General features: G+C 33.3%; 1 pseudogene; it reads left to right on the plus strand.

Annotated features, from left to right (window-relative positions):
• Nucleotides 1-8,351: 8,351 nt before the first annotated feature.
• Nucleotides 8,352-8,647, plus strand: LOC138986348 (HIG1 domain family member 1C-like; annotated as a pseudogene).
• The last annotated feature ends 2,769 nt before the right edge of the window (nucleotides 8,648-11,416 follow it).

Genomic DNA, 11,416 nt, shown 5'->3' on the forward strand with positions numbered 1-11,416 from the left:
AGACTACAGTCCATGGGGTCGCAAAGAGTTGGACATGACTGAGCAACTAAACTTACTTAAGTAGTTACCATATTGGCAGTATTAACAGTATACTGAGAAGATTTGGCAAAGGAGCCTCTGGAAATTACTGAAAGGAGCAATTATTAAAAGTATACTTGGAAATAAATGTGATGAAACTTAATTTCAATACAAGAAAAATCCAGTGTGAAAAATATGAAAGCAATCAAAGAAAACTTTAATAAATTTTGGGAGGTGGAAACAGAAATGTAGGGTATTATTGGAATATTGAAATGTTACACATTTTTGGAGGAATTTAGCGTGTCCCAGGAGTATGGCCTAAAAGGCACCTTCACTTTTTGTGGATGCATCACTAATGTAATAGGCTTTCAGTTTTGATGTTTCCTTTACTATTCATTTTCAGTACTGTATCAACTACTTTTGTCATAAAAGTGCCTCCCTTGTTTTTATGACATTTTCATGACAATGAGCTGTCCCAGGGTCTAGTGACTGGAGCCAGGTTTCAAGTTTTTTATTTTTTTTAATATAACAATAGTAGTGACTGACAGTTGAGGACTGTTTTTGCCCAGTTGTTTATTTTATTTTTTGAATTTTGTTTAATGTGCTTTACTGGTTTGTTTTGTTGATGTTGAAAATATCTGCAATATTTTTTTGTGTGCAGCTAAGATGGTTAAAGTAAGTAGTTGTTTTCCATATAATAGAGTTTTGTTGTAATGTTTTATTTTGGAAATCAACATGTGGGTGTCTCTAACACAGATTGATAGAGATGAAATAATTAAATTACCTTTTAACACTATTTAAATATTAGTTTTTAAAGCAGTGTGATATTCAACAAATTCCCAACATAAATTTGTTAAAAACTTATAAATGAAAATAACCCATTGAGAATGTTATATCTATAAAAATGACCACTAAGACAAACTTCTAGATGTTTCAGATGCAAACTGAACCCTGGAGAACTACTTTATTCTCCTAATGTCTGTATATTCTTGGTTTGCTACTTAGAGTATGCTTTTTTTAATGATTTCTATTTTTATGCACTCTATATCTTTTCTTCCTAGAAAATAAACTAGCACCTTTTTCCAACTAATATTTTGGTGAAACTGAAGTTGGACTTTTGTAAATGAAGGATGGGAAAGAAAATCAAAATAATCATAACCAACTGAGTTTTTTTCTGTCTTCAGGCTTCTACATTTTTATGTTAGTTTTTGTTTGTTTACAAATATTTAAAACTAGATATATCTCCCTTCATATTTCAAAGAGTACAGATTTGTATACAAATTATTTGGAGTGAATTTCAGAGGATTTGACATATTTTTCTTGATTTTTCTATTTTAAAATCCAAATTTCTTTTATGAAATAAAGAACAACAAAATCATCTTTGCATAATGTGTTTCTATATTATTAATATGTCTGTGCTTGAACAGAAAGAGTTTTTTATTTCTTCCAGGTGTTACAACCAAAAGTTACTTTGCCCAGAAATCATCAAATAACAGTTACAAAGCTGGAGCTTTTCAATTTTCTTACTACAGGAGGCTTTCCTATGTGTCAGAGTGAATCGTTATAGAACTGGGGAAGGCAGATGCTATTGCTATTTTTATCTTTATTGCTTCTTGAGTTTATAACTTTTAGTGCTGGCGAAGTCTATAAGAATGTTACTATTTGAATGAAGAAATTTTGGAAATCAAACAGGTTTTTGTAAATCAACTAACTGGCAGAATGGTTAAAATTCATGAAATTGAGAGAGAAAAGGTAACTACAAATGGAAAGAATAATATAACTATGGAGGATTAAAGGAAATATAAAGTAAAATGGTAATGAGAAAAGGAAACTGAATAGGAGAGGAAGGAAGGAAGGGAGAAAGAAAGAAAGCTAGATGGAGAGGAGGAAGAAGAAATTAATAGTTTTAATTTTCATCTAGTTAAGCTATGTGTCTAGTTCTATTGCCATTGTTATTGTTATATTATTGTTCCCTAAAGGAAAACTATTTGAATTTGTTTTCCTCTCAAATAAATGATATTTTAAGAATCCTGATCTTAATATTGTGTGATATTTAGTGTCATTTGCAAAAAACTGATTACAAATTATAATTATCTAATTTCAGACTGTTAAAGTAGAAACTATATCTTAACTATATAATTGGCAAGGGTATTAGATATAAAGTTGACTTTCATATAAAAGGTGGGCACTAATAGTAGAATTTGCAACATACGATAGGGATAACTAAACACTCCAAAATTAAGAATGGACTAAGTAAGAGCTATCAATTCAGAGTGGATAGCAAAAATAGGAATCTCCAGAATAGTCTCTTAATTTATGGGTTTTATAATATATAAAAATAGTAAATATCCAGAATAGTATCTTAATTTATGGGTTTTATAATATATGTACAGGAAGAACCACAAAGAAAGTCAATACATAAGAAATAAATATAAATAAAGCACAAAAATTTAACATGTTTTCCAGCCTCCCTTTTCCTTCTAAACATGAAATGCATAACAACTAGGTGGAAATTATCTTTTCTCCCTATATATTAGCAATTTTACCACTTTGATAGTTGTTTATTTTCATTGAAATGAGTAGCTGAAAATATATTCCAACTTCCAGTTAAGGTAAATGTTATTTAAAGAACAGGAATTTTTATGGAGTATGTCAAAAGAAACATAAATAGTATCTTCAAAGCCTAAGTTTAGTAACACATTACCAGAAGAAAAGAGCAGCAAAACTGGTGTTTTCTAACCATTGGCTAACTAAGATGACTAAGCTGAATAAATATATAAACATTTATATTGGAAGCAAAAACTACTAACAAAGGTATTTTATTGTGAACCACAAACACAATCTTAGCTTTTTCCTCTGCTCTAGGCAACTCAGCTTCTATCCTGAAGAATATCTTACTGTCATGTGCTTTGGCAGAGCTCCAGGATCCCCAAGGATAAAGCAATATCTCTATTTACATATCAAAGCAAAAAAGGATCAAACATTATTAGACCTCTAAGAGATTGTGAAAGGACTCTATGAATCAGAAGCTTCAACGATTTTCTTCCCGCAATTCAGACTACTTCCTTCTTCGTCACAGGATGCTTAATATACTATAGTATCTCACACAGAGGCAACCAAGATAAGTCTAAGAAAGAGCTAATGATACTGTGCAAATGGTTATTGAATTAGTTTAAATAAGTGCTTTGAGTAAAGATACAGAGAAAGGAGATGTCAGTCCAAGATCTGGGCCCATTCTAATGGTTTTATTGTTTTGGACATCTACAGAGTTACAGGGAGAAGTGGCTAATTGAGGTTCTGCACTTCATGAAAAAGGATGAATGCCCTCTAAACCAAAAGGTACTTGTTTTACTTTTACTGACTATTTGAAGACCATTTGCAATGGTCATCTCAACTTTTACATATTTACTAGAATACAGTTTTAATTTTGTAGATTTCTGCTCTTTGCAGCCTGCAGTATATAATGCAGTATGCAGAAACAAATGCTGAGTTAGGGTTTGGTTCAGAAGTGAGCCTATCCTGAATGTCTTCAGCAAGGCTTTCTTGCTCATACAGCAATGAATGCTCCCTATGAAGATATGAAAAATAAAGAAGGCTAAAAATTTGAATTAAATGATTATAGTTCTCAGCAAATAGTATATAAAGCACTCATAAGAGTTTGATGTGTTTCTCTAAGATAGTTTTTAAAAGATTTTCACAAGTGTACAGATAATTTCTTTTAGCAATCAAATTTTGTCCTCTGTCAAGTTTTAACCATTCTAAACCTGCATTTTTTCATTCACTGCATTTGATTAACAAGAAATAAGTTTTTTTTTTTTCATTTCGTCTTCAGTTCAAACTTCCTTTCTTTAATGAAATGACATTCATAATAGTAAGCATAATGATTCTTCATATTTAAGAAGTGCTTTTACTTTCTTTTAAAATTCCTCTGAGGAAGGCAGATAAGGAACTAACAGCAGACACTCCAGATCAGACTGAGATTGAACTGTTGTTTTCCTTTCCTTCCATATTTCTTCTCCCTCTCCCCTTCTTCCTCCTTCTCTTTTTCTCTCTTTTTATTCTCTCTCTCTATCTTCATTCTTTCTGCACATGACCATTTTGATTTCTTTGTATGCTTTAGGCATTGTGTTAAAGTGTTTCCATACGTTATCTTTGTACATCCTCACAACGTTTTACTTCAGTGATAAAGCAGAGTGTTAAGAAAATAAGTATGGGCCTTCTTTGTGGTCTTTGTTCAGAGATTCTTATTGTCTCTTTCATTATCGCTATAAACATTTCTTGAGCATAATCCAGTGTTAGGTATTAAAAAATCCCTGCAACTCTAGGTATATGAATAACACAATCAATATCAAAGTTTTTGTTGTTTTTTTTTAATATACTCCTTTATTGTCCTGAGTACAATTCCAAGATCCTGAAGGCAATGAAGCATATCCTTGAAGTTGTTGAGAACAGTCATTGCATTTTCTTTTAATAAATATATATTGAACATCTACCAGGTGCCAATCACTGTAGCTTTTGCTGGAGATATAAATGAAGTACAACGAAATCCCTGGTCTCAAGAGATGTCTTAATGAGAAAAAACACAAAAAAAAACCACAAAAAACCTAATGAGTATAAAGCAATGATAAGTCTTATAATAAAGGAATAAACACACAGTTAGGGAAAGACAAGAAGAAGCACACAATTTTGTATGGCGGATGAGTCAAAAAAACAGTTCACAAGAAGATGGGTTTTAAAGATGAAGGACATTTTCTGATGGATAACAGCATACACAAATATTATTATTATTATTACATTTTATTAGGCCTCTACTATGTCTTAGGTAGTAGACCAGGTATAGTGATTATTAATTCCATTTTACAAATAAGATAGCTGAGATTGAACAGGGTTCTTGTGAGGATCAAATTATATGAGAAGTTTACAAAGGCCTATGAAGTTTGAAAAATTGAAAAAGTGCAAGCTATTATTTATTTTTTATAGACAATTTCAGCTGCCAAAGTTTGCTTCATTTTAGTTAATTTAAGCTTTGCTTCCAGTCTAACTATGATTTACTTGAGTCTGTTGATTTCTTCTTTGCATGCGTGTAAGATGCCATGTTATATTTCTTAATAATTATATTTAATTGACTTATAGTTAGTATTCTGATTTGGCAATAATTACCTGATAATCTGTGAATAATGTATGTTTAATTATTTGTAAGCTGGCTAACATCAGTTATTTTCATTCTCTACTCTTGTACAATTTTTGTGTGTGTGTGTGTGTGTAATAAAGTTTTATTAAAGTATAAAGGAGACAGAGAAAGCTTCTGACATAGGCATCAGAAGGGGGCAGAGAGAGTACCCGCTTGCTAGTGTTAACAATGAAGTTATATAATCCAAAGAATATCTGGAGGTTGTAAAGACCTCAGCAGACCTACTCCCATAATTTACATTTTAAGATAACACTGTCCTCAGGCAAGATACATCTTTGTAAAGACCAGGTCTACTCCCATAATTAACATTTTAAGATAACAAAAGGTTGAATCCAAAGACTGTCCTTAGGCAGGATACATTATTGTTATATAATCCTAAGGAATGTGGAGAAAGAAAAAAAGTTTGTCCTTTCTTCCTCCTTGAGAATTCCAGACCCCTCTCTCCTTGGGGACCCCTAGACTCCCTATCAACCTGCCTAGGAACTGACTCTCCCATTCCCCCCTTTTCTTTTAGGAGAATTATGTTGCCTAGGGGAAAGGAGCGTCGTTCTCATTCCATAACTACTTCCGAGCTGACAACGGGCATTGTCCCTAAATTGGTGAGGCAACATATTCTCCTAATCCTCATATTGAGGATATCTGATCCAGGGACCCCAAATAGTAGCTGGAGGAAGTTGCAACAGTAGCAGGAATTTGAGCAACTATTTGTAACTTAAAAGCTTTCATGTGGCTAGAAACAAATCCAGTTATACAGTTACAGATGCAGGGAGCAAACAGCAAAAACACAACATTCAGAATCATAATTAAAAGTCACATTATGTCCATAGTTAAAGTACAAAGTGTTGCACCAGTCCATTTTAGGATTGGTAAATGTCATCAGATGAAGAAGAGGCATCGCATGTGATTGTTGTCAAAGGTATTCACAGACTTGGAGAAAGTCTTTTCCTTGAAGTGGGGATGTCCACCACGGGAAGCCTTCCACTGATGAAGAAGAGAGTGCTCCACAGACCCAGCAGTTTATCCTTTAGATCCTCCCAAGCTGCAGAGTTTAAAGTTAGGAATTGAGAACAATCGTGATCAGGTGTTTCATTTTCCTTCTCAGGAAGGAAAGTGGCAGGATTTAAATTTCCACAAACTTTAAGCTTAGTTTCTGGTCCTTCTAATAACAATGACTGATACTTAAGAAGCCTGTCTGTCATCCAAATATTAACCTTAGAATTTAAGATTCCACTCACATCATGAGAAGTCAGTACAGTAAGGTTTTGTCCATTGATTATTTTTAAAGCTTCAGGTGCTAATAAAGCCGCTGCCCAATTACTCTTAGGCAGTGGGGCCACCCACGTGAAACTACATCTAATTCTCTGCTTAGATAAGCAATAGGTTGCTGGTGAGGCCCTCGGGGTTGTGTCAAAACTTCCAATGCCACACCTTTTCTTTCAGCGACAAACAAATTAAATTCTGACCCTGTGGGCAAGCTCAGAGCTGGAGCTTGCAGGAGAGCAGCCTGAAGAAACTTAAAAGCCTTTTGAGTTTCTGGAGACCAAACCAGTTTGTTGGTTTGGGCCTGCTGAGTTTCAGCTATAAGTTTATAGCTGAAAATCTTGTACAGTTTTGTAGATAAATGTGTGTTTGTGTCTGCATGTGTAGCTCTATATTAAATCACCAACAAAACTGACTTTAACTAACCTAGGCTTCATGTCACTAACCTAAGTTTCAAGTTTATTGAACTTATGCATTCGATGATCTTCATGTGACTGACATTTCTTGATTTTTCAATATGGTGGTGGCACCAACTTTTTTTCTAATTTTTTTCTTGTTTTGAATGCCATTTTCCAATAAGCAGTTGTTTTTTGGATACTTTTCTATGAAATTTACTAAGCTAAGTATGTCTTTATGCATTATTTATTTTAGTAATTTTTATACTTCCATTTATTTTCATATTGAAATATTTATTTCTGAATTATTTTTAAGCAGTTTGTTCTCAGCCTCCTGGCATCTAGACTCTAAAACATTTTGGCTGGTTTATTTATATTTTAAAATAGTAAATAACTTGCAATTATTTCACCTAAAAATTGCACAAGGTATATACTAGGGTCAAACATCTAGAGATTTTAAGCAATATTTTAGATAATTTTGCTATACATTTCTCTTTTCCTCTGTGCTTCAATACTACTTATTAGAATTTTAGAATTTCAGGGAATTATAACCATACGTTTTATTGGCCCAGCCTGATAGCAAGATTATGACCATACTATATGCAGTGAGAATGGAGTAATACATACTTTCCTGACTATGTGTTAATTATATTTAAATTAATTATTTTCAGAAATTCTCTCATATATTGAACCTAGCTGTTTATTTGTGTGAAGAACTATTTTCTTTAGTCCAAAAACACTAGCCTGATTAAAATTTTCAATATATACTTCTTAGTTTAAATTAAGATTTTTATAATTAATAAACAAAATTAAAGTGAGTGAAGTGGTTGAATATTTTTTTCCATGTGTGTTTTCTGTTAAACAATATTGTAACTATGTTTGAGCAATAAGCTATAGGCTAGAGAAATTAAAATGAAAGTTTAGGAAACTTTAATAGGCTGTGTACAGTTGAGAGTATAAAGTGTCTTGACCTACATAGTTCTACTACACCATCACCCTAAGATCTTAAAACAGATGAGAATATAAAAACCAGGAGTGTATTCCCATTTGTGTAATAAAAAAAATAAGGGGAAAACAGCTCTATCACCTATTTTACATGTAACACCCACATTGTTTTCCACCATGTTCTGGCAGTTTCCTCTAAATTAGCTAGCTCCAAATACAGTTAAGGAAGCATCCCATGACAGTTTGTACTTTACCTTCATGTTGAATTCCCAGTCCTTATTTTGTGGAGATTCATCCCAGCACTATTGGCCATAGTGCTGAATTCTCTAAGTTATATCACATTAAAGCTTTTCCAAAACTTATTTTAATAAGTATACTTATTAAAATATCTAAAATGTGTCATTATATCAAACAGATACTTCCAGGTCATGTTGATTGTGATTATACTTGCTCTTGCTGGTTTCCTCATTCATCCTGTGCAGACAAGGAAGATTATTTCCATTGACTAGTGTAGCACCTGGTACATGTTATTAGAGAGAAAAATGTCTTCAGATAACCCATGATCAGCAGATGAGGACGAAGGCCAGTTATCCTGACTGATCAGGGAATCTAGAGACTCCTCCTTCGTCCTTGTAGGGATAGAAGGCTTTATGACTGTGGTGTCCTATGGTGTCTTTACAAGTTAAAATACAGAAAAGATCAGAAAATATTCATTCATCTTATTCACATGAGAGTTGCTGCCCAAGAATTTGTTGTAGGAGCTGTGACTCTAGGTGTTCTCTACTCTATGTGCAAGGACTACATTAGACCTCAATTCTTCAATGGGTCCAAAAAATGAAGCTGCTGCTGCTGCTGCTGCTAAGTCACTTCAGTCCTGTCTGACTTTGTGCAACCCCATAGATGGCAGCCCACCAGGCTACCCAATCCCTGGGATTCTCCAAGCAAGAGTACTGGAGTGGGGTGTCATTGCCTTCTCCGATGCATGAAAGTGAAAAGTGAAAGTGAAGTCACTCAGTCATGTCCGACTCTTAGCGACCCCATGGACTGCAGCCTACCAGGCTCCTCCATCCATGGGATTTTCCAGGCAAGAGTACTGGAGTGGGGTGCCATTGCCTTCTCCAAAAATGAAGCTAAACACAAGAAAAATAAGAAGCCTTCTGAAAAGTACTAACAAAAAATGAATTTTCAATATGTAGCAAATTATAATGCCAAAGTTTCAGCCATAATTCTCATAGCCTTCAATTGTTTAAGATGTTGACTTCCAAATCAACAATCATAAATAGTCAACTCAAAAAAAAAAAAAAAAAAACAAACAGATGCAGTACAGAAACTGTAGACTACTTTTTAAGAAAGCTACCATAGGTGGTGGCTTGCTGTCTTGTGTTATACACTCATAGGAAAATTTGGATAGATTGTCTCCATTCTAATACAAAAATTATACTTAGAGTAATATGTAGGAGAGACTAGATTTGTTGTGTTAGTTATAATTGAGCACAAACGGTAAGTGCCAATGATAAGCAAGTCTTTGATTTGTATAAGCCATTATAGTATTTTCCTAAATTTCCAGGAGAAAATGAAGAGATGACAAAGGACTTAAAAACAGCTATATTTTTCTCATTGTTGATACCTAATACATTGTACATTGTCACATACATCTCATTTAGAATAAGTTTCAGTTGATATACAGAAAGATGCATTTCAAGTTACCAGTGTCAATATTTCTTACTTAGTATCATCTTAGAAAGCTTGTGAATAAGTAGATAATACATAGTTTCTGGTAGTTTAAAAAAATGGATTCTAAACCCATATTATTCCTGAAAAGAAATTAGAAAGTTATCACAAAATAAGACCTTTGTTATCAGTTAAAATGTTAGATTGTAAACGGCAAAACAATTAAACAAACTTTATATCTAACAATGTGACATTTATTCCACATGCATTTAACACACATTTACTAAGTGAACACTGCAGTCATGGTCCTGGGCTATGTGCTGTGAGACACAAAGAAACATGTAATATGAACCTTATCCTTAATGTAATTACACCATATGTAAAGAGAGATAATTATGCATTAATAGGTACTGAACTGTTGATGAATCAGCCTAAGCCAATTTCACAGGCATGGTATTATATGAAAAATCAAAGATGAGGCTTAGGTGATCAGTGTCATGGATGTTCAATGAAGAAAGGGCAATGTAGGTTGAAGTAGTCAGGGAAGGCTTTCTGAACAAAGTGTGACTTGAGCTTGGCCATGAAGTAATTCCAGATGGTAAAGAATCATATGGATAACATTAAGGAATAGGGATTATTCTGTGTCTGTAAAAAAAAAAAAAATGACTAGTAAATTATTTTTTAATGTAATTAATGATTTCAAGATTGTTTTTTTTCCTGAAGAAAAGAATTACTACTGAAGAGTAATGATAGACTAGCAGCCATGGACCCCTGGGATAAGTTCAGTACTACTCTGAATTGTTCCTATTGCCATAATTTCTGTGTTCCCAAATTACTTTGCTGGGCCAGTTTCATCATTTCCTACCCCCAAATCATAAGTCAATCAATTACTAAGTGGCATGCTTTACAAATAAAAGCATTACAATTGAATATATATATAATATGGCACAGAGGACTTTCATCTTATGTTTGTGAACTAACTAGCTAGACCTAATTTTTAGGAGGATCACACACAGATGTTTCACAGAAAGTGAAAGAATAAGAGAGAAAAAAATCCTCCCACAAAGAATATATTTAATTATTCTTACTAGGGCATCTGCATGAATGATGCAAGCTGTGTAAAAATATTAATTTTAAATGTGACATTCTGTGTATGTATATAAAAAGAAAAGTACAGGCAGATTAGCAAGTTAAAACAGATATGTTGGAAGTTATTTGTCACCTTAGTTGTTTTAAATTATACCTTCCTGGGTTGTGGACTGTTATTGAGGTCAATTTTGTACTGCCTGTAAGGTCAGAGGTGAACTTTCTCTTATTTTTTCACTTGAATAAAAGGACACATATCCCCTAAAATCCTCCAAGCTCAAATAATTAAGAGTACCTTCTTATCTCCTGGAGTTTATAAGAAGCATTAAATGGAGGAAAGAAAAAAAAATGTATTAAATCTTTGCTTCCCCAGATAGAAAAAGTAAATTCATTAGGTCTTCTTCCTCTGTGTCTACTGTCTACTTTCTATTTTAGCAGAGGAACCTGTGGTTTCTGAAATTTTCTAGGTGGATTCAATTTTAATACTGGCTAATTTAGAAGTTCCCCAGAATATCCCAGGCTAGCAAAAAGGAATAACTTTGCCTTCTGAGGAAGACTAAGTCTGGATCAGCTCTGCAAAAGGGTCATTTACTCTAAAGATGCCTTTGTTGTTGCTGGAAAGTTAACAGAATTGCCTTGATTTTCATTTTGTAACTCCTTCTTTACATCTTAGATTAATAAGCCTCTAAATTTTGTTCACTCAGTAATTACAATAACTATTAATAATGGGGTAAAATAAAACTTTCCCAATTTAAATGATCTTAGGGGAAAAAAAAGTACTGAACATTTACTATATAGTAGGTGGCTCAGTTGATAAAGAAACCACTTGTAATGCAGGAGACCTGGGTTC

The sequence above is a fragment of the Bos mutus genome, chromosome X (genome assembly GCF_027580195.1).
Source record: "Bos mutus isolate GX-2022 chromosome X, NWIPB_WYAK_1.1, whole genome shotgun sequence".
In the NCBI taxonomy this organism is placed as follows: domain Eukaryota; kingdom Metazoa; phylum Chordata; class Mammalia; order Artiodactyla; family Bovidae; genus Bos; species Bos mutus.